Consider the following 25,708-nt stretch of genomic DNA (forward strand, 5'->3'; position numbering starts at 1 on the left):
GATCATATGGTAGTTCATTTTATTTTTGCTTTTTTAGAAAACGGTGTAGAGGTTTTTGCTATTGAGTTGTGAGTTCCTTCTCTATTTAGAATACTACCCCCCTAGGAATAAATCTAACCAAGGATACAAGAGATCTGTATGATGAAAACTATAGAAAACTTATGAAGGAAATTGAAGAAGACACAAAGAAATGGAAAAACATTCCATGCTCATGGATAGGAAGAATAAATGTAGTTAAGATGTCATTACTACCCAAAGCTATCTACACATTCAATGCAATTCCAATCAAAATTGCACCAGCATACTTCTCAAAACTAGAACAAACTATCCTCAAATTTGCATGGAACCACAAAAGACCCCGAATAGCCAAAGTAATACTGAAAAATAAAACCAAAACGGGAGGTATCACCATCCCAGACTTTAGCCTCTACTACAAAGCTGTCATCATCAAGACAGTATGGTATTGGCACAAAAACAGACACATAGACCAATGGAACAGAATTGAGAACTCAGAAGTGGACCCAAAAGTATACAACCAACTAATCTTTGACAAAGCAGGAAAGAGTATCCAATGGAAAAAAGACAGCCTTTTTAACAGATGGTGTTGGGAGAACTGGACAGCAACATGCAGAAGAATGAAACTAGATCATTTTCTCACACCATGCAGAAAAATAAACTCAAAATGGATAAAGGACCTGAACGTGAGACAGGAAACTATCAACACCCTAGAGGAGAAAGCAGGAAACAACCTCCTTGACCTCCACCGCAGCAACTTCTTTCTTGACACATCCCCAAAAGCAAGGGAATCAAGGGCAAAAATAAACGATTGGGACCTCATCAAGATTAAAAGCTTCTGCACAGCAAAGGAAACAATCCACAAAACTAATAGGCAACCGACGGAATGGGAAAAGATAGTTGCAAATGACATATCAGATAAAGGGTTAATATCAGAATCTATAAGGAACTCACCAAACTCCACACCCGAAAAACAAACAACCCAGTGAAGAAATGGGCAGAAGATAGGAACAGACACTTCTCCAAAGAGGACATCCAGATGGCCAACAGACACATGAAACGATGCTCAGCATCCCTCCTCATCAGGGAAATACAAATCAAAACCACACTGAGGTACCATCTCACGCCAGTCAGAGTGGCTAAAATGAGCACATCAGAGAACTCTAGATGCTGGCGAGGATGTGGAGAAACGGGCACCCTGCTACACTGTTGGTGGGAATGTAAACTGGTACAGCCCCTCTGGAAAACAGTGTGGAGGTTCCTCAGGAAACTAACAATAGAACTCCCCTAAGACCCAGCAATAGCCCTGCTAGGAATTTATCCCAGGGATACAGAAATGCTGATGCATAGGAGCACATGTACCCCAATGTTCATAGCAGCACTCTCCACAATAGCTAAAACATGGAAAGAGCCTAAGTGTCCATCAATGGACGAATGGATCAAGAAGATGTGGTTTCTCTATACCATGGAATACTACATGGCAATGAGAAACCATGAAATCTGGCCATGTGTAGCAACATGGATGGACCTTGAGGGTGTTATGCTGAGCGAAATAAGTCAGGCAGAGAAGGACAAATATCATATGTTTGCCCATATAGGAGGGTTAGGAGGAACTTAACTGAGGAACAAGGGGGATAAGAAGGGAGGAAATGGAGGAAAGGGAGAGAAGCAAACCATGAGAGACTTTGAATGCTGACAAAAACTGAGGACTGATGGATGTGGGGGGGAGGGGGGGATGGGCATGGAGAAGGACACTTGTGGGGATGAGCACTGGGTGTTATGTGGAAACTAATTTGACAATAAACTATTTGTAAAAAAAAATCTGTATATCCCTATTAGATTTTTGATTTAGATTTTTTATTTTTTTCACCAGAATTCTGTAGTTTTCAGCATACAGATCCTGTAAATGTTTGATGTACTCTAAGTATGTCATTTTTTGACTAACTGTAAATTGTAAATGGACAGATTGTGTCCACATGTTCTGTGCTAGTACACAGAAGCAGAATTATTTTAGCCTTATTTTGTATCCTGAAACTGATGAACTGATTAGTTCTTGCAGCTGTTTTGTAGATTCCTTGAGATTTCTATGAAGAAAATCATGTCATGTGCACATATCAAATGTCAAACCAGTTTAAGTACCACTGTGTGCCCTTTTATCATATAATTGTCTTAAATATTTCCTCCGTGTTTATTTAGTACTGCATTATTAGAGTCTTTGCTTCAGGCAGTAGCCTAATTTAGAAAACTCAAGAGGAGAAGGAAAGGCTGTTGTATTTACCCCTATTTTTGCTTATTGTGGCCTTCCTTTCTTATGTCCAGGATTTCTTCCTTTAAGATATGTCTGCAGGAGACAGTGTCTCTTAATTTTCCTTAATGTAAGAATGTCTTGATTTCCCTTTAATTCCTGAAGGATATTTTACTGGGTATAGGATTCTGGTTTTCTTTCCTTTTCCTTTTTTTTTCTCCTTCCCTCCCTCCTTCCCTCCCTTCCTTGTTGATTTTTAAAATTTAAATCCAAATTAGTTAACATATATTGTAATAATGATTTCAGGAATAGAATTTAGTGATTCATCACTTGCTTATAACACCCAGTGCTGATCCCAGCAAGTATGCCCCCACCCAACACCCCTCCAGCAACCCTCAGTTTGTTCTTTGTATTTAAGAGTATCTTAAGGTTTGTCCCCTCTCTGTTTTTATATTATTTTTGCTTCCCTTCCTTTATGTTCGTGTGTTTTGTATCTTAAATTCCACATATGAGTGAAATCATTTATTTGTTTTTCTCTGACTTATTTCACTTAGCATAATATCCTCTAGTTCCATCCACATCATTGCAAATGGCAAGATTTCACTCTTTTTGATTGCTGAGTAATATTCCATTGTGTGTGTGTGTGTGTGTGTGTGTGTGTGTGTGTTTACACACCACATCTTCTTTACCCATTCATCTGTCGATGGATATATGGGCTCTTTCCATACTTGGCCATTGTCAGTAGTGCTGCTATAAACATTGGGGTGTGCATGTGCCCCTGTGAAATAGCACTCCTGTATCCTTTGGATAAATAGCTGGTAGTGCAATTGCTGGGCCATAGGGTAGTTCTATTTTTAATTTTTTGAGGAACCTCCACTCCCTAATTTTTCCAGAGCGGCTGCACCAATCTGCATTCCCACCAGCAGTGCAAAAGAGCTCTTCTTTCTCGGCATCCTTGCCAACATGTTGTTGCCTGAGTTGTTAATTTTAGCTGTTCTGACAGGTGTGATGTGGTATCTCATTGTGGCTTTGATTTGTATTTCCTTGATGATGAGTGATATTGAGCCTTTTTTCATGTGTCTGTTAGCCATTGTCTTTGGAAAAGTGTCTCTTCATGTCTTCTGCCCATTTCTTTACTGAAATATTGTTTTTTTGGGTGTTGATTTGATAAGTTCTTTATAGATTTTTAGATACTAGCCCTTTACTTGATCTATCATTTGCAAATATCTTCTCCCATTCTGTCGGTTGCCTTTTAGTCTGCTGATTTGTTTCCTTCACTGTGCAGAAGATTTTTATCTTGATGAGGTCCTAATCATTTTTGCTTTTGTTTCCCTTGTCAAGTAAAAAGTTGCTATGGCCAAGGTCAAAGAGGTTGTTGCTTCTTTTATCCTCTAGGATTTTGATGACTTCTTGTCTTATGTTTAGGTATTTCATCCATTTTAAGTTTAGTTTTTGTGTGTGGTGTAACAAAGTGGTCCAGGTTCATTCTTCTGCATGTTGCTGTCCAGTTTTCCCAACACATTTGTTGAAGAGACTTTTTTTTCCATTGGATCTTTTCCTGCATTATCAAAGATTAGTTGGGAATATATTTATGGGTCCATTTCTGGGTTTTCTATTCTGTTCCATTGATCTGAGAGTCTGTTTTTGTGCCAGTACTATATTGTCTGGATGACGTATGTAATACAGCGTGAAGTCTGAAATTGTGGTGCCTCCAGCTTCGGTTTTCTTTCTCAGGATTGTTTTGGCTATTTGGGATCTTTTCTGGTTCCATAAAAATTTTAGGATTGTTTGTTCTAGCTCTGTAAGAATGCTAGTGTTATTTTGACAGAGATTGCATTGAATATGTAGATTGCTTCGGGTAGTATTGACATTTTAACAATATTTGTTCTTTCAATCCATGAGCATGAAATGTTTTTACATTATTTTGTGTCTTCAATTTCTTACACAAGCTTTCTATAGTTTTCAGTGTATAGGTTTTCCACCTCTTTGGTTAGGTTTATTCCTAGGTATTTTATGGGGGTTCTTGGTGCAATTATAAATGGAATGATTCCTTGATTTCTCTTTTTGCTGCTTCATTCTTGCTATATAGAAATGTAACTGATTGCTGTACGTTGATTTTATGTCCTGTGACTTTGCTGAATTCATGGATCAGTTCTAGCAATTTTTGGGTGGAGTCTTTTGGGTTTACTACATAGAGTATCATGTCAGTTTTGAAGAATGAATGTTTGACTTCCTCCTTGCTGATCTGGATGCCTATTATTTCTTTGTGTTTGATTCCTTATGCTAGGACTTCCAACAATATGTTGAACAGCAGTGGTGAGAGTGGACATCCCTGTCATTTTTATCCTTTCTTTTATTAATGTGATGTATCCCTGTCATTTTTATCCTTTCTTTTATTAATGTGATGTATCACATTGATTAATTTGCAAATATTGAACGAGCAGTGCATCCCAGGGATAAATCCCACTTGATATGGTGAATAATTCTTTTATTGTATTGTTGGATATGGTTTGCTAGTATCTTCTTGAGAATTTTTGCATCCATGTGCATGAGAGAAATTGGTTTGTAGTTCTTTTTAGTGGGATCTTTGTCGAGTTTTGGAATCAAGGTAATGCTGGCCTTGTGGAATGGTTTTGAAAGTTTTCCTTCCATTTCTATTTTTTGGACCGGCTTTAAAGGAATAGGTGTTAATTCTTCTTTAAATGTTTGGTAGAATTCCCATGGAAAGCCATCTCGCCCTGAACTCTTGTTTGTTGGGAGATTTTTGATTACTGATTCAATTTATTTACTGGTTATGGGTCAGTTTAAATTTTCTATTTCTTCCTGTTTCAGTTTTGGTAGTTTATATGTTTCTAAGAGTTTGTCCATTTCTTGCAGATTGTGTAATTTGTTGGCATATAATTGCTCATTGCATTCTCTTATTGTTTGTATTTCTGCGTGTTGTTTATGATCTCTCCTCTTTCATTCATGATTTTATTTATTTGGGTCCTTTCCTTTGTCTTTTTGATCAATATAACTAGGGGTTTATCAATTTCCTTAATTCTTTCAAACAACCAGTCCCTCATTTCATTGATGTGTTCTACTGTTCTTTTGATTTCAATATCATTGATGTCTTCTCTAATCTTTCTTATTTCCCTGCTGCTGTCTTTGGGCTTTATTTGCTGTTGTCTTTCCAACTCTTTCAGGTATAAAATTAGGTTTTGTATTTGAGACCGTTCTTCCTTCTTTAGGAAGGCTTGGATTGCTATATATTTCCCTCTTATGACTGCCTTTGCTGTATCTCAGTGGTTTGGGGTTGTTGTGTTTTCATTTTCCTTGGCTTCCATGTACTTTTAAATTTCTACTTTAATTACTTGGCTAACCAAAGCACTGCCATGCACTGAGCTCCAAAACTTCAGACTGTGTGCTCCACTGTTTATAGAATTCTGGTGGTATTTAAACCTCTCCTTTCTTCCTGTCATTGGTTTTGGGAACAGATTTCTTGTTCAGTCCCCTGTGAGTGTTTTCACTCTTTTCTCTTTCTTTCTCTCCAGCTACTTTTGGGGGACTGTTTTTCTTGTACTCTCCTGATGTGCTGTACTTTCCTCCTTTCTCTGTCCTTTCTCTGCAAAACCACCTCTCTGCCCTCTGTGGCTTTTCTCTCCCCCAGTTCACCTATCCACACCATGTACCTTCCAAGTTCTGTGGTTCAACTTATGCAGATTGTTGTGTTAATCCTCAATTTGTATGTGCAAAATGATTTGGTGCTGAGCTAGCTGTGTTTCCAGGATGAGACAAGCTGAGGGTTTCCATACTACTCTGCCATCCTGATCACCTGGTTTCTTTTCTTTAAACACTTGAAAAATGTCACACCACTTCCTTCTGGCCTCCATGCTTTCAAATAGGAATCTGCTATCAATCACACTGCTATTCCCTCCCATCCTACTAAACACTTTCAGGAGTTAGCTTTGTCTTTAGTTTTCAGAAAGTTGATTATGATGTGTCTTACAGATTTCTTTGGGTTTATCTTGTATGGGAATTATTTTGCTTCTTGAATCTATAGGCTTATGTCTTTGGACAAATTTGGGAAGTTTTCAGTCATTATTGAATACTTTTTCAGCCCTGCTCTCTCTTCTGCTTTTGCAGTTCTGAGGACCCAAATGTTAGATCTTTTGTTATTATTTCACATGTCTCTAAGACTCTATTCATTTGTTTTTCATCTATTATCTCTCTGTTGTACAGATTGGGTAATTTCTATTGTTCTATTGTCCAGTGTACTGATTCTTTTCTCTCTTCTCTCCATCCTGCTGTTAAGCCCATTTAATGATTTTTGAATTTCAGTTATTGTGCTAGTTATTCATGTATATTCTATTTCTTTACTGAGACGTTCCATTTTTTTCTGAGACTTTTTCATTTTCATTTGTTTCAAATGTGTTCATAATTGTTCACTGAAGATTTTTATTACATGTGCTTTAAAATCTTTGTCAGGTAATTCTAACATTTCTTTCATCCGAGTGTTGGCATCCAGTGATTGTCCTTCTCATTCAGTTTCATGTCTTTATGGTTCTTGGTATGAGATTTTTAATAGAAACTTAGACGTTTTTATTATTGTTATGAGACTGTGATTCTTAAAACTGTTGAAGTCTCTTTCTTATGACACTACTCTGGCAGAGTAAGAGAAGTGTAAAGTCTACTGTATGCAAACCATGTGCCAAAAGTAATTCAAATTTAAAACTTAGCTTCATGGAACCATGGGCATTATTATTACCAGGCAGGGGTAGAAGTAGAAGTACAGCCTCCCTCTTTGGCCTCTATTAACACCTGTGGCAGGAGATGGTCTTCTTAATACTGCTGAGTCAGTGTGAGAATTCTGGCTTCTCAGTAGGCCTTCCTTCATCGATACCTCTTTTGTGGCTCCCCTTTTTCTAGTCTCAACACAAACTTTTTCTATTTCCACATTTTTATTTTACATATGTTAACACCACTGACTAGACTATGACTTCCTTTCATGCTGAATTATGACTTCATTAGAGTTTTGGAGACTGAATTGCCTGCTTTGACTCAAAAATGTACTTTTATCTGCATATAGGAATTCTTGACTATACCATTTGGATTTTGGATTTTTCTAGCTTGCAACTTTAATAAGACTATGTTTTCCCTGGAAGTTCTTGAATAGCTTACTCTGTTCTTCTATGTGCCAAATAAAAGTGTTCATTCTTAGGATATTCTATTTGCCTCTCCCCTTCTTATCATTTTCTAAAAAGAAAACAAGGAATCAATTATCCATTTAGAAGGTAAAGGAATCATAGTCATTCCATTCTCAAATTCTCAAAGTATCCATGTGATGCTGCCTAGGAAAAGCTAGTAGTAAATATAAAATGCTTAGGGATGCAATTCTATATCCCAGATGCAAATGGAATCACTACTACAGTATTTTCATCTGCAAGGAACATAAGGGACAGTATCCTTCCAGTCATGGGTGCTGATAGTCAGAAAGAGCCTGAGTTGTCTCTGACTCACTAGCACTTAGCACATAGAAGCTCAGTTAATATTGTCTACATTAACTGCTAAGGATCAGACCTTACACAGGATGGGGAGAAGAAAGCAGTGGAAGTGAAATGGTTGTAATGTATGTTACATTGATAGTCAGAAAGAGCCTGAGTTGTCTCTGACTCACTAGCACTTAGCACATAGAAGCTCAGTTAATATTGTCTACATTAACTGCTAAGGATCAGACCTTACACAGGATGGGGAGAAGAAAGCAGTGGAAGTGAAATGGTTGTAATGTATGTTACATAATGCATATTGTAATGCTATTTGTTCATTTCCTGTGCACTTCATTCACTTATTCCTTTACCAACTATTAAGGGAATATCTACCATTCACTAAACACTACTGGGATTTGGGTGTCTTTAAATTTGGTTCTCTAGGAAATAGACTCTGAGATGTAGACTTGTGTGCAGGAAATTTGGGGGAGGGCTTCCAGGAGTATTTATAAGGGAATAAGGAAAGCAGGGCTAGGCAAGAGAATTAGAGAGAATTTGAGCTGTGATGCAGTTGCAAATGAGCACTTGGCTGATACCATACAGATTGGGGGTAGGGAAGACTTCAGAGTTATCCTAAACTGAGGCAGTGAGGCTGGAACTTTGTATGTTCACATTGACCAGTTACTGGATAAGGGTGAATGCTTGAGCAGGGCAGCTTTGTTCAGCTGTGTGCACTTCCAGAAAAGAGACTCAGCTGTGAACTGACAGCAGGCAGCAATTCCAAAAGCTAGAGAAATGAGAGCCTTGTTGTGAGAGGGAACGGGATGGCACACCACAGCACCCACAATATGAGGTTACAAATAGAGGGATAGGACAGAATTTTTGTTCTCTTGGAATTGGCAGTTGGGATAGGTGAGACAGACATGTAAACAAATACTTATGATCAGCCATGATAAGTTTAAGGAGAGTAAGAAGTTAAAAATGCCATAGGAACTCAACATCGGGGAGCAACCAACTCCTCTGGGTAGGTCAGGAGATACCTCTCTTCAGCAATGCACTTACTTGGTCATTCTAGTTTTGAAGGGAAAATTCCATGTCTTCATGTTTCATCGAGTAGGAAATGAACTAGAGAAGCTTGAATTTCCTTTGAAAGATAGGCTCTGTACTTCGCCAAGTAAAGAGAAGTAAATCATGCATTAATGGAGCCGATATTTTCAGGGAGTTAGCACCACAGGCACCCTCAGCACAGATACAGCAAAGAGATAGGAAAGGTGAGCATGCGGGTTATGTGTAATGTGGAAAATAACCTTTTAAACTTTTATGCCCCTCTCTAGGGCAAGACTGCTATTCTTTAAAAGGTTAGTCTACTACAAAAAAAAAAAAAAAAAGACTACTTCATGTTTCATTCCAGAATCAATTTTTCTATTAAAAATAAATTGCACTTTAAGTAACCTGTGATATGTTCAGCTAGAGCTAGTGGCTAGATGAAACTTTTATGTCTGCAGTCCTGGTGATTTGGAAGGACTGTTGAACTACTCAGAACAGAATGTGAATGTCTCTGATCTTCCGAAACTTGGATTGCCCCATCTAACCTTAATCCTAGTGGAATTTCACTGCTGTTTGATGGGTCTTAGGCCCCCAGTGGTTGCTTTGTGCCCAGTGTTTTGTGATCATTAGGAAAATCCAGAGCTCTTCTCCTTTTTATCTCCATTGACAGAAGTTCACTGCCCTTTAGGAGTTTAGAGTTCAGTTGGAGAGTCACAAAAACTTAAAACAACTGGAGGATGATTCATAGGCGATACGTAAGCAAGTGTGGGTGTACTACAGAGAGTCCTTGTGAAGCTTAGAAGAATATAAACCAGGAAGTTCTTTTAGAGGAGGCCAGTATGAAGCCAGAATTTGAGAGATGATGGACCTGTACTGAGAGGGTGTTGGGGTGTTCAGAAGGGCAGGGGCAGCTAAACACAGGCCCAGAGGAGGAAATGACTAAGATGTCTGCAGGGTCTGGAAAAGCACCTCTTTTTGGAAAACAATTTTCTTTGAAAAAGAACCGAACTTGGGAGTAATGAGAGTAGTCAGACCCAGGGAAGCTTGTTACTCTAACAAAGAAACCTACATCTGTGACCTTGGACTCTTTTATCTATTTGCTCACTTCCTGGGGAAATTATAAAGGGATCAAATGTATGTTCTGATAAGAAGATTCTTGGCCTTAAGAGATAGTAGATTACTAGAAGGATGCTTTCTGGTTGAAAGGGACCTTAAATAGCATCTGATCCAAACATTCATCTGATACTTGAGTTTCCTTAGCAATGAATGCCTCAACCAAGTCTTCATTTAGCTGACACCTGAACAACCTTAGTGTTACAGAATTTACTACATCTTTTTATTCATGAAATAAGGATAAAATGCTAAAATCTGTTACCTTGTACCAATCTGCTGGTCTGGCCAATGAAACAACATTGAATGGACCATGGCCCTCATTCTAGGCTACAAGCCATGTCTCTATGTTAGGCAAATTTACATCTATTCTTTTGGTAGAAATATTTCAGTAGGAACTAAATTAAGTTTAATTTCAAGTAAAAAGTCTAAGGTTGTAGGGGCACCTGGGTGGCTCAGTCAGTTAAGTGTCCAACTCTTGATTTTGACACAGGTCATGATGTAACAGTTTGTGAGTTTGAGCCTTGCATTGGGCCCTGCACTGACAGTGTGGAACCTGCTTGGAATCTCTCTCTCTCCCTCTCTCTCTGCCACTCCTGCCTCTCTCTCTCAAAATAAATAAACTTCAAAAAAAGTCTAATGTTTTGTTTTCCTCAACTGATCTTCATGCATCTGGGATTTGTTTGGACTGAGATGAAGTACCTTATACTTGTCTGGATCATATTCTACTATTTTCGTTTCTATTAATTTTGAAAACCTATGGAGTTTTTTTTGGTTCAAAGTCTTTCTTTAAATGTGTTTGCCATTTCTCCTGGCTTGGTATAACTTCAAGATTTGATGAACCATTCTCATGAGTTAACTGATACAATTAATAATCAGGGTATAGTCAAGGAAAGGACCCTCAACCAAGTAGAAAGAGAATGTTACCTTATGTGTTCAACTAATCCTAAGGCTACAGGTGGGCCAAAGGCTATTCTGATAGATATACCCAAAGAGGGAGGTGACTGAAGGGGTAGAAGGTTGTGGGGAGGTGTGTTCTGCCAAAGCTGGAACACTTCTCAGCAAGGATGTAAGCAGAAGAGGATGGCAGTCACTTACTGGGTATTGATTATGTGCCAAGACAGAGCTAAGTATGTTGCATACATTATACACTTAGTATTATCACCACTTTACATGTAAGAAAATGATGGCTTAGAGACCTGTCATCCCAAGGTGGAAGGGGTAGGGACAAAATTCAAACTCAGGTTTGTTTGGATCCAAAACATGTGCTTATAATTGCCAAACTATTGGAAGTTACTGTCTAGTCATATGGAGACATAACCAGAGAACCCCTGGGAAGTCTCAGGAAATGTGAGGACCCTTGGTCTATTCATTCTGAGTGTTCTGAGGTGTGTGAATAGAGAAGGGTCTCTATTTGGCCTCTGTTTGGCTTGTGTCTTACTAATTAGCTTTTATAAGTAGAATTTCTCTGCTCTGCACTGGAAGTCCTAATTGTGTGATTGGAAATCACTCAAAATCAACTAATTGTGATGATACAAAGGATCATTTCACAGGAAGGGTCCTAATGGTGACCAAATTAGTGCCAAATATCCCAAAAAGGGACAAGGAAGCATGAACCACAGAGGAATTGGGTCTCTCTGTTGGTTTCCATGTGACTGAAGGGTCTGAAATGTGCAGAGTACCCAGCATTTCCTTAGTGCCCATGTCTTCTTGCTAGGTTGGGTCATGATTCAGTGTATAGACTGACTTCAGGGGCACTGGTGCTTCTGTCTCACCTTGACTTTCTTTTCTGTGTCTTATTAGGTGGTTTTCTGTTGAGAAGACAAATAGCATCTCTTCTGTTTCTCCGGATTTTAAGCTCATATCCTTTAATTATGCAGAGGAAAAAACTCTTGATTGTATGAGGGTAACACTTGTAGAATGGTGCAGGAGAGTGGTCTGTCTCTCACCTTCTTGACACATATACCCTTTAGGCAGGGCCAGCTTGCATCTGCCTTTCCCCCTCTTCCCTGTTTGATCTCAGCATTCCACCCTACAGTTTCTTAGCAGAGACCGACAAATTGAAAAGATAAGAAAACTTATGTTTGATTTCTGCTTCCACCCCTTATTAGTTATGTGATCATGAACAAACAATTTAATATTAGCCTGTTTCCTGATCTGTTAAAAAGCAACAATTTCTATCTCTGTGGAACTTGATGAAATTAAGGTAGAGCTTTCCAGAAGAAAAAAGGGGTGAGCTGAATTCTGCAACCAGCTGACTGTTCAAAGCAGGCAAGGCTAGGAGTAGAGAAGTGAAAATGTTGCTGATGCTGATCATGATGATGGAGAGAATGGAGAAGGACGATAGCCAACATTTCTAAATGTGTAACTGTGCCAGACATTGGCCTAATGCTTTCATATACGTTCTTAGGTCACCTTCACAAGAGTCACCTGGGATGAATATTTTATATCTATTTTCTAGATGAGGATATGGAAATTTTTTTATTTACTTTTGAGAGAGAGACAGGGAGAGAGAGACAACACAAGTGGGGAATGGGGCAGAGAGAGAAAGGTGGGGAGACACAAAGTCCAAAGTAGGCTCCAGGATCTGAGTTGTCAGCACAGAGCCTGATGTGGGGCTTGAACCTATGAACCTTAAGATCATGATCTGAGCCGAAGTCGGACACTTAACCGACTGAGCCACCCAGGCACCCCCAGGAGATGGAAGTTTTAAAGACATTCAGTAACTTTGACTAGGATCATTCAGCTGTTAAAGTGCTAAACCAGAAACTAGTTTGATTCCTGGCTTTTGCTCATTCCAAGATAATGCTTGGACTGCTCCTCAGCTGAGATCATTAGTGAACAACAACTACCCCTACTCCCGAGCCAGTGCTGGTCTCCAGTGTCCCTCAACCCCTCCTACTGATCTCTCAGCCCTGGGACTTAGAAAAGGAAGTCTTTATAATTTATCACAACTGTATTCCACCATTTGAAAACATTATTTACATTCCTAAAAATATTTAATACACTGAAAATGTATAATTTACAGTTAGGAGACTGAAATCCTATTCCCAGCTTCTCTATTAACTAGCAGTGTGGCCTCAGGCAAGTCAATCTTTTTAAGCATCAGTTTCTCATTTGCGAAATGACAACCGCATAGTTTCTAGGATCCCTTTGTAGGATTCTTTAACTCTGATGCTACTATTCAGTCAGGAACACTTAGCTTTAGCATGTGACAATGACATAGAAATACCTGAACCAGAGCATACCATCCAAGGAACAAATGTTGCAATTTCCATTTTTCTTACATATATAAAAGACTTGTGTCTTGCCATTATTGTTTTGGTCAATCTGTACCCCATTTGGGTGACCGTACAATTTATTATCCAAGTCAGGATGCTCTGGGAAGTGAAAACAGATGCTGTTAATAATGGCACCAGGACAGCAGGCATTAACCAGGATCCTCACATTTTCCATAGACAACCTCGCCATTGCTCCCTCTGTGGCTGCTCCACCCCTTCCTCCTCCACTCCTCCCAGTTCTCTTCTTTGGGCTATAACAAGAGTGAAAGGCCCCACAGACAGAGGTGTGAGCTCCCTCAGTCCCTTAATGGAGTGTTAAGTTCAAAGCTGAGGTGTGAGCATTTAAATGCTAACACTTAAACAAGTTTGTCTGCAACAGAAACATGCTGTTTAAGGTTTATTCCCCACTCTGGTTTTAAAAACCATTTTGCATTGTTAATTTCCACTCCACTTGATCAGTACCTTGCTTATTATTTCTTTCTGCATTGCTCTGTTTAAAATAATTCTTTGATTTTTGTAACTGCTTTGGGGAACACCAAAAGGAGCCAGGCCTTGGACTCCAACAAGGGGCAAGGCCTTGAGTGATTTCTTGGGTCATTTTTCCTGTGTCCTGTCTTGGTGTTTTGTGGATGCTCTGGGAAATGTTAGGGGTCAGCAAATAGGTTCTGTGGTAGTCTGTGAGCAACTCAAAGTGATTCTATTTACCAACATAGTTCCTGTGGACATTTTGTTTTTGGAGGGAAATGTTGGTGAGCTCAGGGTCATGTATCTGCACTCTATGTACTGACAGTCAAATTGGCCCCCTTTCAGGGATCACCAGAATCCATGCCTTGATTCCTACTCTAAAACTATTTTTAAAAATAGAAGATGGAGCTAATTAAATTTTGGAAGTAAAACAAATGCTATTATTATCAAATATTGTATGTAAGTGCCTCACAGTAATTATAATGTAATTTTGTTGAACTGAATTACCTTTTAAAACAATTCTATATAGAACTTGGCCACTTTACTTTAGGTGAATAAATGATGAAAATTTTAGCAAAGAAGTAAAAGGTCTTTTTGCTATTAGTTTAGTGCATACAGTGCTTGGTGACTGGTATAAAAAAATCTTGATGATTTTTGCAGTGCTCAAATAAAATCCGCTCATTTAATGATATTTCCTATCATTAAAGTCCTCTCTACATGGTTACTATTTTTTAAAAGTATGACTCAGTATCAGTGTTTGAATGAACCATAAAACCGCCCATGAGATACTTAGTTATTTCCAGGATAGTGAACAGAAGATTGTTTTCTCTATAGTTTGTACGCTGATGGGCCTTTGTTTTCAAACGGTTTCTTCTGCAGTTGTGGGGAATGTGTACTTTTTAAAATGCAGTTTTAGCCAACTGTCAAAGGGCCAGGTGGAATAGGAGTTGATACAGTGTAAAATTAATAGCTTTATAAAGGCTTAACACTCAAATCTTTTTCTCTGTAACTTTCCGGGGAAGTCTGTGGGTGTGGGGAGGCCCAGGGGAAGGTAGAGCCTGATCAATGCTATATCATCTCAGCTTCTTGTCTCTTGTTCCTATCACAGTGCCAGCTGCTTAAGTCACAGGGCTCTCTCTGCACCTTCCCCACCACTGCCGTCACCCATGTGAAATGGCACGACTTCCGTCTCACAAGAGAGACGCTGAAAATAAATAACATTTTGAAAGCTTTCTTTAAAAAACATTTTTTCAACATTTATTTTTGAGAGACAGAGACAGTCCATGAGTGGGGTAGGGGTAGACAGAGAGGGAGACACAGAATCCGAAGCAGGCTCCAGGCTCTGAGCTGTCAGCACAGAGCCCGATGCGGGGCTCAAACCCATGGACCGTGAGATCATGACCTGAGCCAAAGTCAGATGCTTAACCACCTGAGCCACCCAGGTGCCCCTAAAAGCTTCATTTTTTAAAATACTCACTAAACTCTGTCTTTTTTTTTTTTTTTTTTTTTAACTGTGAGACTGATTTAGGTAGGGAAGATGAGCGAAGGTTACTCCACATGAGCACACATTCACTGGCTGCAGGGGGAAGGAAGTGGTGTGGGCAGATTAGCAATGAAACCAGATCTGTAGTGCAGGTACAGAAATACTGTCACCTCCAGAGGGTGGGAGGGCACTAGAGCCGAGCACCTGGGGCTGGCTTGCAGGGTGTTCATGAAGGATGGTCTTTAGTTTTGTGTGTCTAAAAATTCTCAAACATCATTGTCCCTAGAGGTAATTGGTCTCTTGGGGCTGCTCCCCAATGACTGGTTGCTCTAGAAGTTGCTGTCCACATCAGAATGCAAAATGAGTAGTTTCTATCAAGAATTAAATCCTACTGGCAGATCTAAACAACATGTCAAATTATGGCCAGAAGGTTGGGGCAAGCAAGGGAAGTGAGAGCTTAATAGCTAAGTCTGGGTTCCAACCCCATCCGCCTCCAGGGTTCCAACTTCCATGTGACCTTGCAAAGTGACTTGATCAGTCTGGGACCAGGTCAATCCATCTATGGAATGGGTAAACTTATAGGGATAGGGTGAGAATTAAATGATACTTTTGTCCAAATGCCTTGGAAAACAGTTGCAACATGATAGGTACTTGATAACCTGCTGACTAAAATATTTGATTCAATAGGAGTCATATTGGAGTTTTGTTCAGGATAATGACTTCAGTAATAAAGGAAGGGTTCATTCACCCCTCTCAGCTGTCATCAAATTTGTTATCAAATTTGGCCAATACCAGTATAGTTCATAACCACCACAAGAACACAGAGCACTCATGGTGTTAATTTGTAAAAGTTGAGCCCAAATTTTCTGGCTCTGGCTGCCTCTCTCAGTGATGGCATTTTAACAGACGGAGAGCTAATAGTGTTGAGAGCAAATGGGGAATTGTCTGATCCTGATGTTTCCTTCCAACCTATTCTAGTTCTTAGCAGTTATCTTAACAAATTAGACCCATGTAAGAAAGTCTTGGTTTCTTTTTCATGCTTGATTTCACACATGTTCACAAATCTGCCCCAAGAGTTAGGCTTTTTATTCAGTGGCTCCAGACCTCAGAGCTGGGCTCATTACCAAGACATGCAAAGCCTAACATTATCCAGTCAGGACCAGGTGGTAATGGGTACAAGCAAAAGTCAGTGTAGTGGATGTGCACTATCTGGTACCACTAATCACTCACACTCTCATTTCTTCAACAAATATTTATTGGACATTGACTGTGTCCAGGCTTTGTTTAGAAGCTGAAGATTCAGGGGTTGACAAGGGAATCTTGCATTCTGGTAGGGGTTACAGACAGGAAAGCCAGAGAGAGAGGAAATGAAAGAAATCAGCATATAAAAGCTATGCAGAGAATTAAAATAAGGTGAGGGGATGCAGAGTAAAGACTTTAGATGAGGCCGTCAAGGGAGGCCTCTCTGTGAAGTGATACAGAAGCTAAGTTCTGAATTCATAGGAGGACACAGACATGCAGTGAGTGTGAGGGAAACTGAGGCAGAGGGTGCCATTCATGCAGAAGCTCCAAGGTGGGCACTAGTAGGCTGCCTGTGAGGACCAGACCAAAGTCCAGGGTGGCCAGGAGAGGGCAAGAGAGGGCATAGAAGAGGTAGTCAGGGTTGGTCAGCGAGGCTTTTGTAGCCAGAGTAAGGAGGTTGGAGTATTTGCTAAGTGTCATGGGAAGCTATTGGACGGTTTTAAACAGAGGAATGACAATATTGGATTTATATTTAATAAATAAGCCACTCTAGGTGCTTTGTGTAAAAGGATTATAGCTAATAAGAGAGGAAGCAGGGAGACTATTACAGTATCCCTGGCAGGAGATAAGGATAGTGGTGGTGGAGGGAGGCTGTCAGTTCTGGGATCTCTTTGGAGGAAGCATCCTAAGGACTTGCTAAGGGGCTGGATATTGGGGTGCGGGGAGGAGAGACAAATCAAGGAAATCTTGGCCTGTGCAGCTGCATGGAAGGTGCCATTTCCGGAGATGGGGGAAGACAGGAGGAGGAAGGAGTTTATGGGGAGAAATAGCAAGTAACTGCTCTGAGAGCACTCTTGTAGATTATTCATGCATCCTGGGAGTGAATTTCCTATCATCATCTCTCCAGGAGTATGCACTCACTCCCAGGCACCAGGCACACCCTATCTTGTTTTACCTTGAAGCCAAAGATGCATAGAAGACGCTCCCCGAATTCTAAAACCCTCAGCTATATTTAGCCTTTAAGTGAAAGAAGAAATTGAAGGAAAAAAAATCAGAAAATGCAGTTTTATTTTGCCAACTTCTGTTTTGTTTTTGTTTTTTGTTTTCAGAGAGAGAGAGAGAGAGCGCGAGCAGAAGCAGGGGAGGGTCAGAGAGAGAGGGAGACACAGAATCTGAAGCAGGCTCCAGGCTCTGAGCTAGCTGTCAGCACAGAGCCCGATGTGGGGCTCGAACCCACTAACTGTGAGATCGTGACCTGAGCCGAAGTTGGATGCTTAACCAACTGAGCCACCCAGGAGCCCCTTGAAGTTTTATTTTGAAAGCCAGTTTCCATTTTTAATGTTGAGTCACATGCAGTTTAAGTCATGATTTAAATCTGTCAACTTTAAAACTGTACCTGTGTCTGTGTATCTGTGTGTATTTACGACTGAAGAAATAGGCATACACACAAATATGTCAACTGACATATCACCTATTCCTTTTCATTATTAACTCTCATTAATATTTTCAGTTGACTTTATCTTTTGATGAATTTAGCCAAGCTATGAACAATGGAGGGCAGAATTAGAGGGGCTGAGGCCTTTTTTTTCCCTTTGATTAATCTTGAAGTGGTAGGATTTGAGATGCTTTATTTTGTGTTTTTCAATATTTTTTTCAAGGATATTTTTTCCAACTTTATTGAGATATACTTGAGGTACAATATTATGTAAGGTTAAGATGTACAAGGTGATTGATACACATATTTTGTGAAATTATTACTATTGTAAAGTTAACACCTCAGTAATCTTGTATAATAACACTTTTGGTTTTGTAGTGAGAACATTTAAGATCTACTCCCTTAACTTTGAAGTGTATAATACAATATTGCTAACTATAATCCTCATTAGATGCCTAGGTTTTTTTTTTCTATAGTTTATTATCAAGTTGGTTTCCATATAACACCCAGTGCTCATCCCCACAAGTGCCCTCCTCCATGCCCATCACCCCCCTTCCCCTCTCCCCCACCCCCCAGCAGCCCTCAGTTTGTTCTCAGCATTCAAGACTCTCTCATGGTTTGCCTCCCTCCCTCTCCCCAACTATTTTTCCCCTTCTTCTCCCCCATGGTCCTCTGTTAAGTTCTTCCTAATCCACCTATACGTGCAAACATATGGTATCTGTCCTTCTCTGCCTGACTTACTTCATTCAGCATAACATCCTCAAGTTCCATCCCTGTTGCTACACATGGCCAGATTTCATTCTTTCTCATTGCCATGTAGTATTCCATTGTATAGATGAACCACATCTTCTTGATCCACTCGTCCGTTGATGGACACTTATGCTCTTTCCATGTTTTGGCTATTGTTGAGAATGCTGCTATGAACATTGGGGTACATGTGCCCCTATGCATCAGCACTCCTATATCCCTTGGGTAAATTCCTAGCAGTGCTATTGCTGGGTCCTAGGGGAGTTCTATTGTTAGTTTCCTGAGGAACCTCCACACTGTTTTCCAGAGGGGCTGCACCAGTTGATATTCCCACCAACAGTGTAGGAGGGTGTCCGTTTCTGGACATCCTCGCCAGCACCTAGAGTCTCTGATTTGCTCATTTTACCAACTCTGACCAGTGTGAGGTGGTATCTCAGTGTGGTTTTGATTTGTATTTCCCTGATGAGGAGGGACCCTGAGCATCGTTTCATGTGTCTGTTGGCCATCTCGATGTCCTCTTTAGAGAAGTGTCTGTTCATGTCTTTTGCCCATTTCTTCACTGGATCATTTGTTTTTGGGTGTAGCGTTTGGTTAAAATACATTTTTCTGGCTGCCTTCTCTTTAAGTATAGTTGACATACAATGTTACATTAGTTTCAGGTGTACAACACAGTGATTCAATGACTCCATGTTATGCTGTGCTCACCACAAGTGTAGCTACTCTATCACCATACAATGGTATTACAACATTAACTATATTCCCTATGCTGTACTTCTTACTCCCATGACCTATTCATTTCATCACTTGAAGTCTGTGTCTCCCTCAACCCCACACCACAACCATTAGTTTGTTCTCTATAATAGTCTAATTCTGCTTTTTCTTTGTTTAATCATTTGTTCTGTTTTTTTAGATGGCCCATATAAGTGAAGTCCTATATTTTTCTATCTCTAACTTTTTTCACTCAGCATAATACTCTCTAGATCCATCCATGTTGCTGCAAATAGCAAGATCTCATTCTTTTTTTATGACACAGTAATATTACACAGATATAATATCTATATGTATATATAGACACACACACCCCACACCTTCCTTATCCATTGATAACACTTGGGTTGCTTCCATATCTTAGCTGTTGTAAATAATGCCACGACAAACATTGTGGCACCTGGGTGGCTCAGTCCATTTGGCATCCAACTTCGGCTCAGGTCATGATCTGACAGTTTGTGGGTTTGAGCCCTGCGTCAGGCTCTGTGCTGACAGCCAGCTCAGAGCCTGGAGCCCGTTTCAGAATCTGTTTCTCCCTTTCTTTCTGACCTTCCCCTGCTCACGCTGTCTCTCATTCTCTCTCTCTCTCTCAGAAATTAAAAAAAAAAAAACCATAGGGGTGCATATACCTTTAGGATTAGTGTTTTCATTTTTTTCAGGTAAATACACAGTAGTGGAATTACTGGACCATAAGGTATTTCTAATTTTTAGAGAACCCTCCATAGTGTTTTCCATAGCGGCAGTACCAATTTACATTCCTGCTACGAATACGTGATTGTTCCATTTTCTCCACATCCTTGGCAACACTTGTTATTTCTTGTCTTTTTTATTCTAGCCATTCTGACAGGTATAATATGATATACCTCACTGTGGTTTTGATTTTCATGTCCCTGGCGATTAGAGATATTGAGCCTCTTTTCACATGTGTCTTGGTCATCTGTATGTCTTCTTTGAAAAATGGCTATTCAGGTCTTCTGCCCATTATTTTAAATAAATTATTATTATAAGTTCTTTATATTTTAGATATTAACCCCTTATCAGATATATCATTTGAAAATATCTTCTCTCACTAGGTTGCCTTTTTGTTTTGATGACATCTTCCTTCACTATGAAAAAACTTTTTATGTTGGTGTAGTCCCAATAGCTTATTTTTGTTTCTCTTGTCTTAGGAGACATTTCTAGAAAAATGTTTGACTTTGGCTGTAGAAAGAAATTACTGACTGTGCGCTATCGTAGGATTTCTACCATTTCAGGTCTCACATTTAGGTCTTTAATCCATGTTGGGTTAATATTTGTGTATGGTGTAAGAAAGTGGTACAGTTTCATTCTTTTGCATGTAGCTTTCTGGTTTTCACAACACCATTTATTGTGTTCCTCATTGTATATTCTTGCCTCCTTTGTCATGGATTAATTGACCAAAAAAGCATAGGTTTATATTGGGGTTCTTTGTTCGATTGATATGTGTGTCTATTTTTGTGCTAGTACCATACTGTTTTGATTACTGTAGCTTTATAATAAGCTTTGAAATCTGGGATTGTGATGCCTCCAGCTTTGTTATTTTTCAAGATTACTTTGGTTATTTGGGGTCTTTTGTGGTTCCATACACATTTTTGTATTATTTGTTCTAATTCTGTGGAAAATGTTATTTTGATAGGGATTATATTAAATATGTAGATTGCTTTGGGTGGTGTGGCATTTTAATACTCTCCTAGCCTATAGGCATGAAATATCTATTATCAGTGTGTTAGAGTTTGATTCAGAGTACAGGCTTTTTACCTCCTTCGCTAAGTTTATTCCTAGGTATTTTGTTCTTTTTGATATAGGTAATTTTTTTAAAAAAAATTCTATTTCTGCTACTTTATTCATATATACAAACATAACAAATTCCTGGGTATTAGTTTTATATCTTGCAACATTACTGACTTTATTACTTTTAATAGCTTTTTAGTGGAGTCCTTAGGGTTTTCTATATATAGTATTAAGTTACCTGCAAATAGTGAAAGTTTTGCTTCTTCCCTGCCAGTTTGATTCCTTTTATGTCTTTTTCTTATCTGATTGCTATGGCTAAGACTTCCAGTATTCTGTTGAATGAAAGTGGTGATACTGGACATTCTTGTCTCATACCTGACCTTACAGGAAAAGCTCTCAGTTTTTTACCACTGAATATGATGTTGGCCTTTAATATATTGAGGTATGTTCTCTTTATAATTACTTTGTTTGAGAGATTTTATCATGAATGGATGCTAAATTCTGTCACATGCTTTTTCTGCATCTACTGAGGTATGATTTTTATCCTTTGTTTCATTAATGTGGTGTATCCTATTGATTGATTTGTGAATATTGAACTATCCTTATATCCTCAGAATAAATCTCACTTGATTGTGGTGAATGATCCTTTTAATATATTGTTTAATGCAGCTTGCTAATAATTTGTTGAGGACTTTTGCACCTATGTTTATCAGGGTTATTGGCCTATAGTTTTCTTTTGTGTATGTGAGGTCTTTGGTTTTGGTATCAGAATAATGTTAGCTTTGTAGAATGTATTTGGAGGCTGTTCTTCCTTTTCTACTTTGGAATAGTTTGAGGAAAATAGGTATTAACTCTTTTTCATGGAGTTGGTAGAATTCACCTGGACTTTTGTTTATTTGGTAGATTTAAAAAAAAATTTTTTTACAAATAGTTTATTGTCAAGTTGGTTTCCATAGAACACCCAGTGCTCATCCCCACAAGTGCCCTTCTCCATGCCCATCTCCCCCCTCCACCCCCCAAACCCATTAGTCCTCAGTTTGTTCTCAGCATTCAAGAGTCTCTGATGGTTTTGGAATACTACATGGCAATGAGAAACAATGAAGTCTGGCCATGTGTAGCAACATGGATGGACCTTGAGGGTGTTATGCTGAGCGAAATAAGTCAGGCAGAGAAGGACAAATATCATATGTTTGCACGTATAGGAGGATTAGGAGGAACTTGACGGAGGAACAAGGGGGAGAAGAAGGGCGGAAATGGTGGGGGAAAGGGAGAGAGGCAAACCATGAGAGACTCTTGAATGCTGACAAAAACTGAGGACTGATGGATGTGGGGGAGAGGAGGGATGGGCATGGAGGAGGGCACTTGTGGGGATGAGCACTGAGTGTTATGTGGAAACTAATTTGACAATATACTATTTGTTAAAAAAAAAAAAAAAAGTCTCTCCTGGTTTGCCCCCCCCCCCCCGCCCCTTCTCCCCCATGGTCCTCTGTTAAGTTCCTCCTAATCCTCCCATACACGCAAACATATGGTATTTGTCCTTCTCTGCCTGACTTGGTGGATTTTTTTAAAATTATGAATTCATTTCATTACTATTTCACAATGTTATATGCTTCAAGGAATTTATCCATTTCTTCTAGGTTGTCCAATCTTTTGGCATGTGAGTTTTCATAGTGTTCTCTTACATTCCTTTTTATTTCTGTGGTGTCAGTTGTTACTTCTCCTCTGTTATTTCTGATTAATTTGGGTTCTCTCTCTTTTTTCTTGATGAATTTGGCTAAAAGTTTAGCAATTTTGTTTATATTTCCAAAGAACCAGCTCCTGGTTTTATTATTTTAAGACTGTATGCCTTTTATATTGGCTCTGATCTTATTATTTCCTTCCTTTTACTCTTTTTGGGCTTTGTTCATTCTTATTTTTCTAATTCCTTTATGTGTGAAATTAGATTGTTTATCTGAATTCCTTTTTGTTTTCTGAGGTAGGCGTATATTTACATTTCCCTGTTATATAACTGCTTTCACTGTGTCCCAAGGATTTTGGACTGTTGTGTTTTCATTTTGCTTTATCTCCATGTATGTTTTTAAATTTCTTCTTTGATTTCTTGGTCGACTTATCAGTTCTTTAGTATCATGTTATTTAGATTCTACAAAATACACTTGTGGGGTTTTTCCCCCAGTATTTTTCTTGCAGTTGATTTCTAGTTTCATACTGTTGTGGTCTGAAGAGATGCATGATAAGATTTTAGTCTTCCTAGTTAATTTATTGATACTTGGTTTGTGGCCTAACATGTCATCTATCCTGGAGAACACTCCATATGCATTTGAAAAGAATGTGTATTCTGTTGTTTTTGGATGGAATATTCTGTGTATATGTCTTAAGTCCATCTTGTTTAATGTGTTACTCCAAGCCACTATTTCCTTATTAATTTTCTGCTTGGATGATCTATCCATTACTGTAAGTGGGGTGTTAAAGCCTCCTACTATTATTGTATTACTGTCAATTTCTCCCTTCATGTCTGTTAATATTTGCTTCGTATGTTTAGGTGCTCTCATATTGGGTGGCATACACATTTACAATTATTGTATCCTCTTGTTGGATTGTTCCCTTTATATTTATGTAATGCCCTTCTTTGTCTCTTGCTACAGTCTTTGTTATATGTATTGTACCCCTGGATTCCCCCCCCCCCACATTTATTTGCATGGAATATCTTTTTACATTCCTTGACTTTTAGTCTGTATATGTCATTAGGTAGAAGTGAGTCTCTTGTAGGCAGAATATAGATGGGTCATATTTTTTTTTTTAATACATTTTGCTATACTGTGTCTTTTGATTAGAACATTTACATTTAAAGTAATTGTTGATAGGTGTATACTTCTTGCCATTTTGTTAACTGTTTTCTAGTTGTTTTTGTAGTTCTTCTCTGTTCCTTCATGATTGATGACTTTCTCTAGTGTTAAGTTTGGCTTTCTTTATTCTGTATCTATTAAAGGTTTTGGGTTTGTGGTTACCATGAAGTTCATATACAACATCCTAAGTATATAGCAGTCCACATTAAGTTGATGATTATTTAAGATCCAACATATTGTATAAAAAGACTTCTTTACCCCCTCCTCCATGTTTTGTGTATATGCGGTCATATTTTACATCTTTTTATTAATAATTAATTTTCTTACACCTATTTATGGCTTGCGTTTTTTCCATTTAAAGAAGTCTTTTTAATGTTTCTTGTAAGGCTGGTTTAGTGGTGATTAACTTCTGTTTGTCTGGGAAACTCTTCTTAAATTCTGAATGATAACCTTGCTAAGTAGAGATTGTTTGTTACACGTTTTTTCCTCTCAGCACTTCAAATATACGATGCTTCTAGCTCGAAAAGTTTCTGCTGAAAAATCAGCTGATAGCCTTATGGAGTTTCCCTTGTCTTATGTGTCATGGTGTGGATCTCCTTGGGTTTATCTTGTTTGGAACTCTGTGCTTCCTGAACCTGGATGTCTCTTTCCTTCCCTATGTTAGGAAAGTTTTCTTGCCCTTGCTATCTTCTCCTTCTTGGACCCATATAATGAGAATGTTTGTGCTTAAGGTTGTCCAAGACATTCTTTAGCCTTCTCTCACTTTCTTTTTCTTTTTTTGCTGTTCAGCTTTAGTGCTATCCTTTACCCTATCTTCCAGGTCACTGATCTGTTCTTTTACATCTACTAATCTGTTGATTCCCTCTAGTGTATTTTTCATTTTAGTTATTATATTATTCAGTTGATTCTTTTTTTATATATTTTCTTTGTCTTCGTTGAAGGTGTCACAGAGTTCTTCCACTCTTGCCCAACCTGGCAGGCACATTTATGACTAAACTGCTTATCTCCATTTCATTTCGTTTTTTTTTTTTTTTTCCTGAAGTTTTGTCTTGGTCTTTCTTCTATATTCTTTGCTTGACTTTCTGTATTTGTTTCTATGAATTAGATGTAACATCTATTCCTCCTAAACTTGAAGCAATGATCTTGTATGTGGTTGTCCCCTGTGTAGGCTTTGTGTGCTTGGTGACTTTCACTGGTGTTGTGGCTTCTATGGACATAGACCAGGGCAGTCTGAGGAGAGGATGCCTTTGCAGAACAGCTGAAGTTTAAGTGGATACAAGCTGTGCAGGTCCTAGGGCTCATGCAGATGGCACCTTGGCAGAACTGCTGAAGTGGATTTAAGCTGCAGTGTTTCTGTGCTGTGTTTTCAGAAGGTACCACAGCAGAACAGCTAAAGTAGGTGCTGGCATGTCCTAAAGTGCTCAGCGTAGGAGGTGCCATGATAGGAAGTGTGACACCAAGGTGGGAAAGGGTCAGGGGTTTCCAGGGTGCTCCATGCAGAGGCTGCCCTAGTGGGATGGCTTGAGCTAAGTCAGGGAGGTCCCGGAGTACTCTGTGACAGGAGTACCAGAGCAAGCTGTCTGTGGTCAAAATGGTCCAGGCCTGGAGTGTTCTGGGGTGCTTTGTGCAACAGCTGGAGTTGTATTTAGTGCCAACCAGGGGTGGCTCTCTGTGCTACGCTGGGGCTCACTGAAACAGTAGCTTGGCTAGGGCACCCAGACCCTTCTCTTGTTCATGCCATCAAAGTAGAGGAGAATGTCCTTAGCAATCCCTCCAATGCACAGAGAGTCCAGCAGCTCCCCAACCTGTTCCC

This window comes from Hyaena hyaena, unplaced genomic scaffold, assembly GCF_003009895.1.
Source record: "Hyaena hyaena isolate Hyena2069 unplaced genomic scaffold, ASM300989v1 scaffold_111, whole genome shotgun sequence".
NCBI lineage: Eukaryota > Metazoa > Chordata > Mammalia > Carnivora > Hyaenidae > Hyaena > Hyaena hyaena.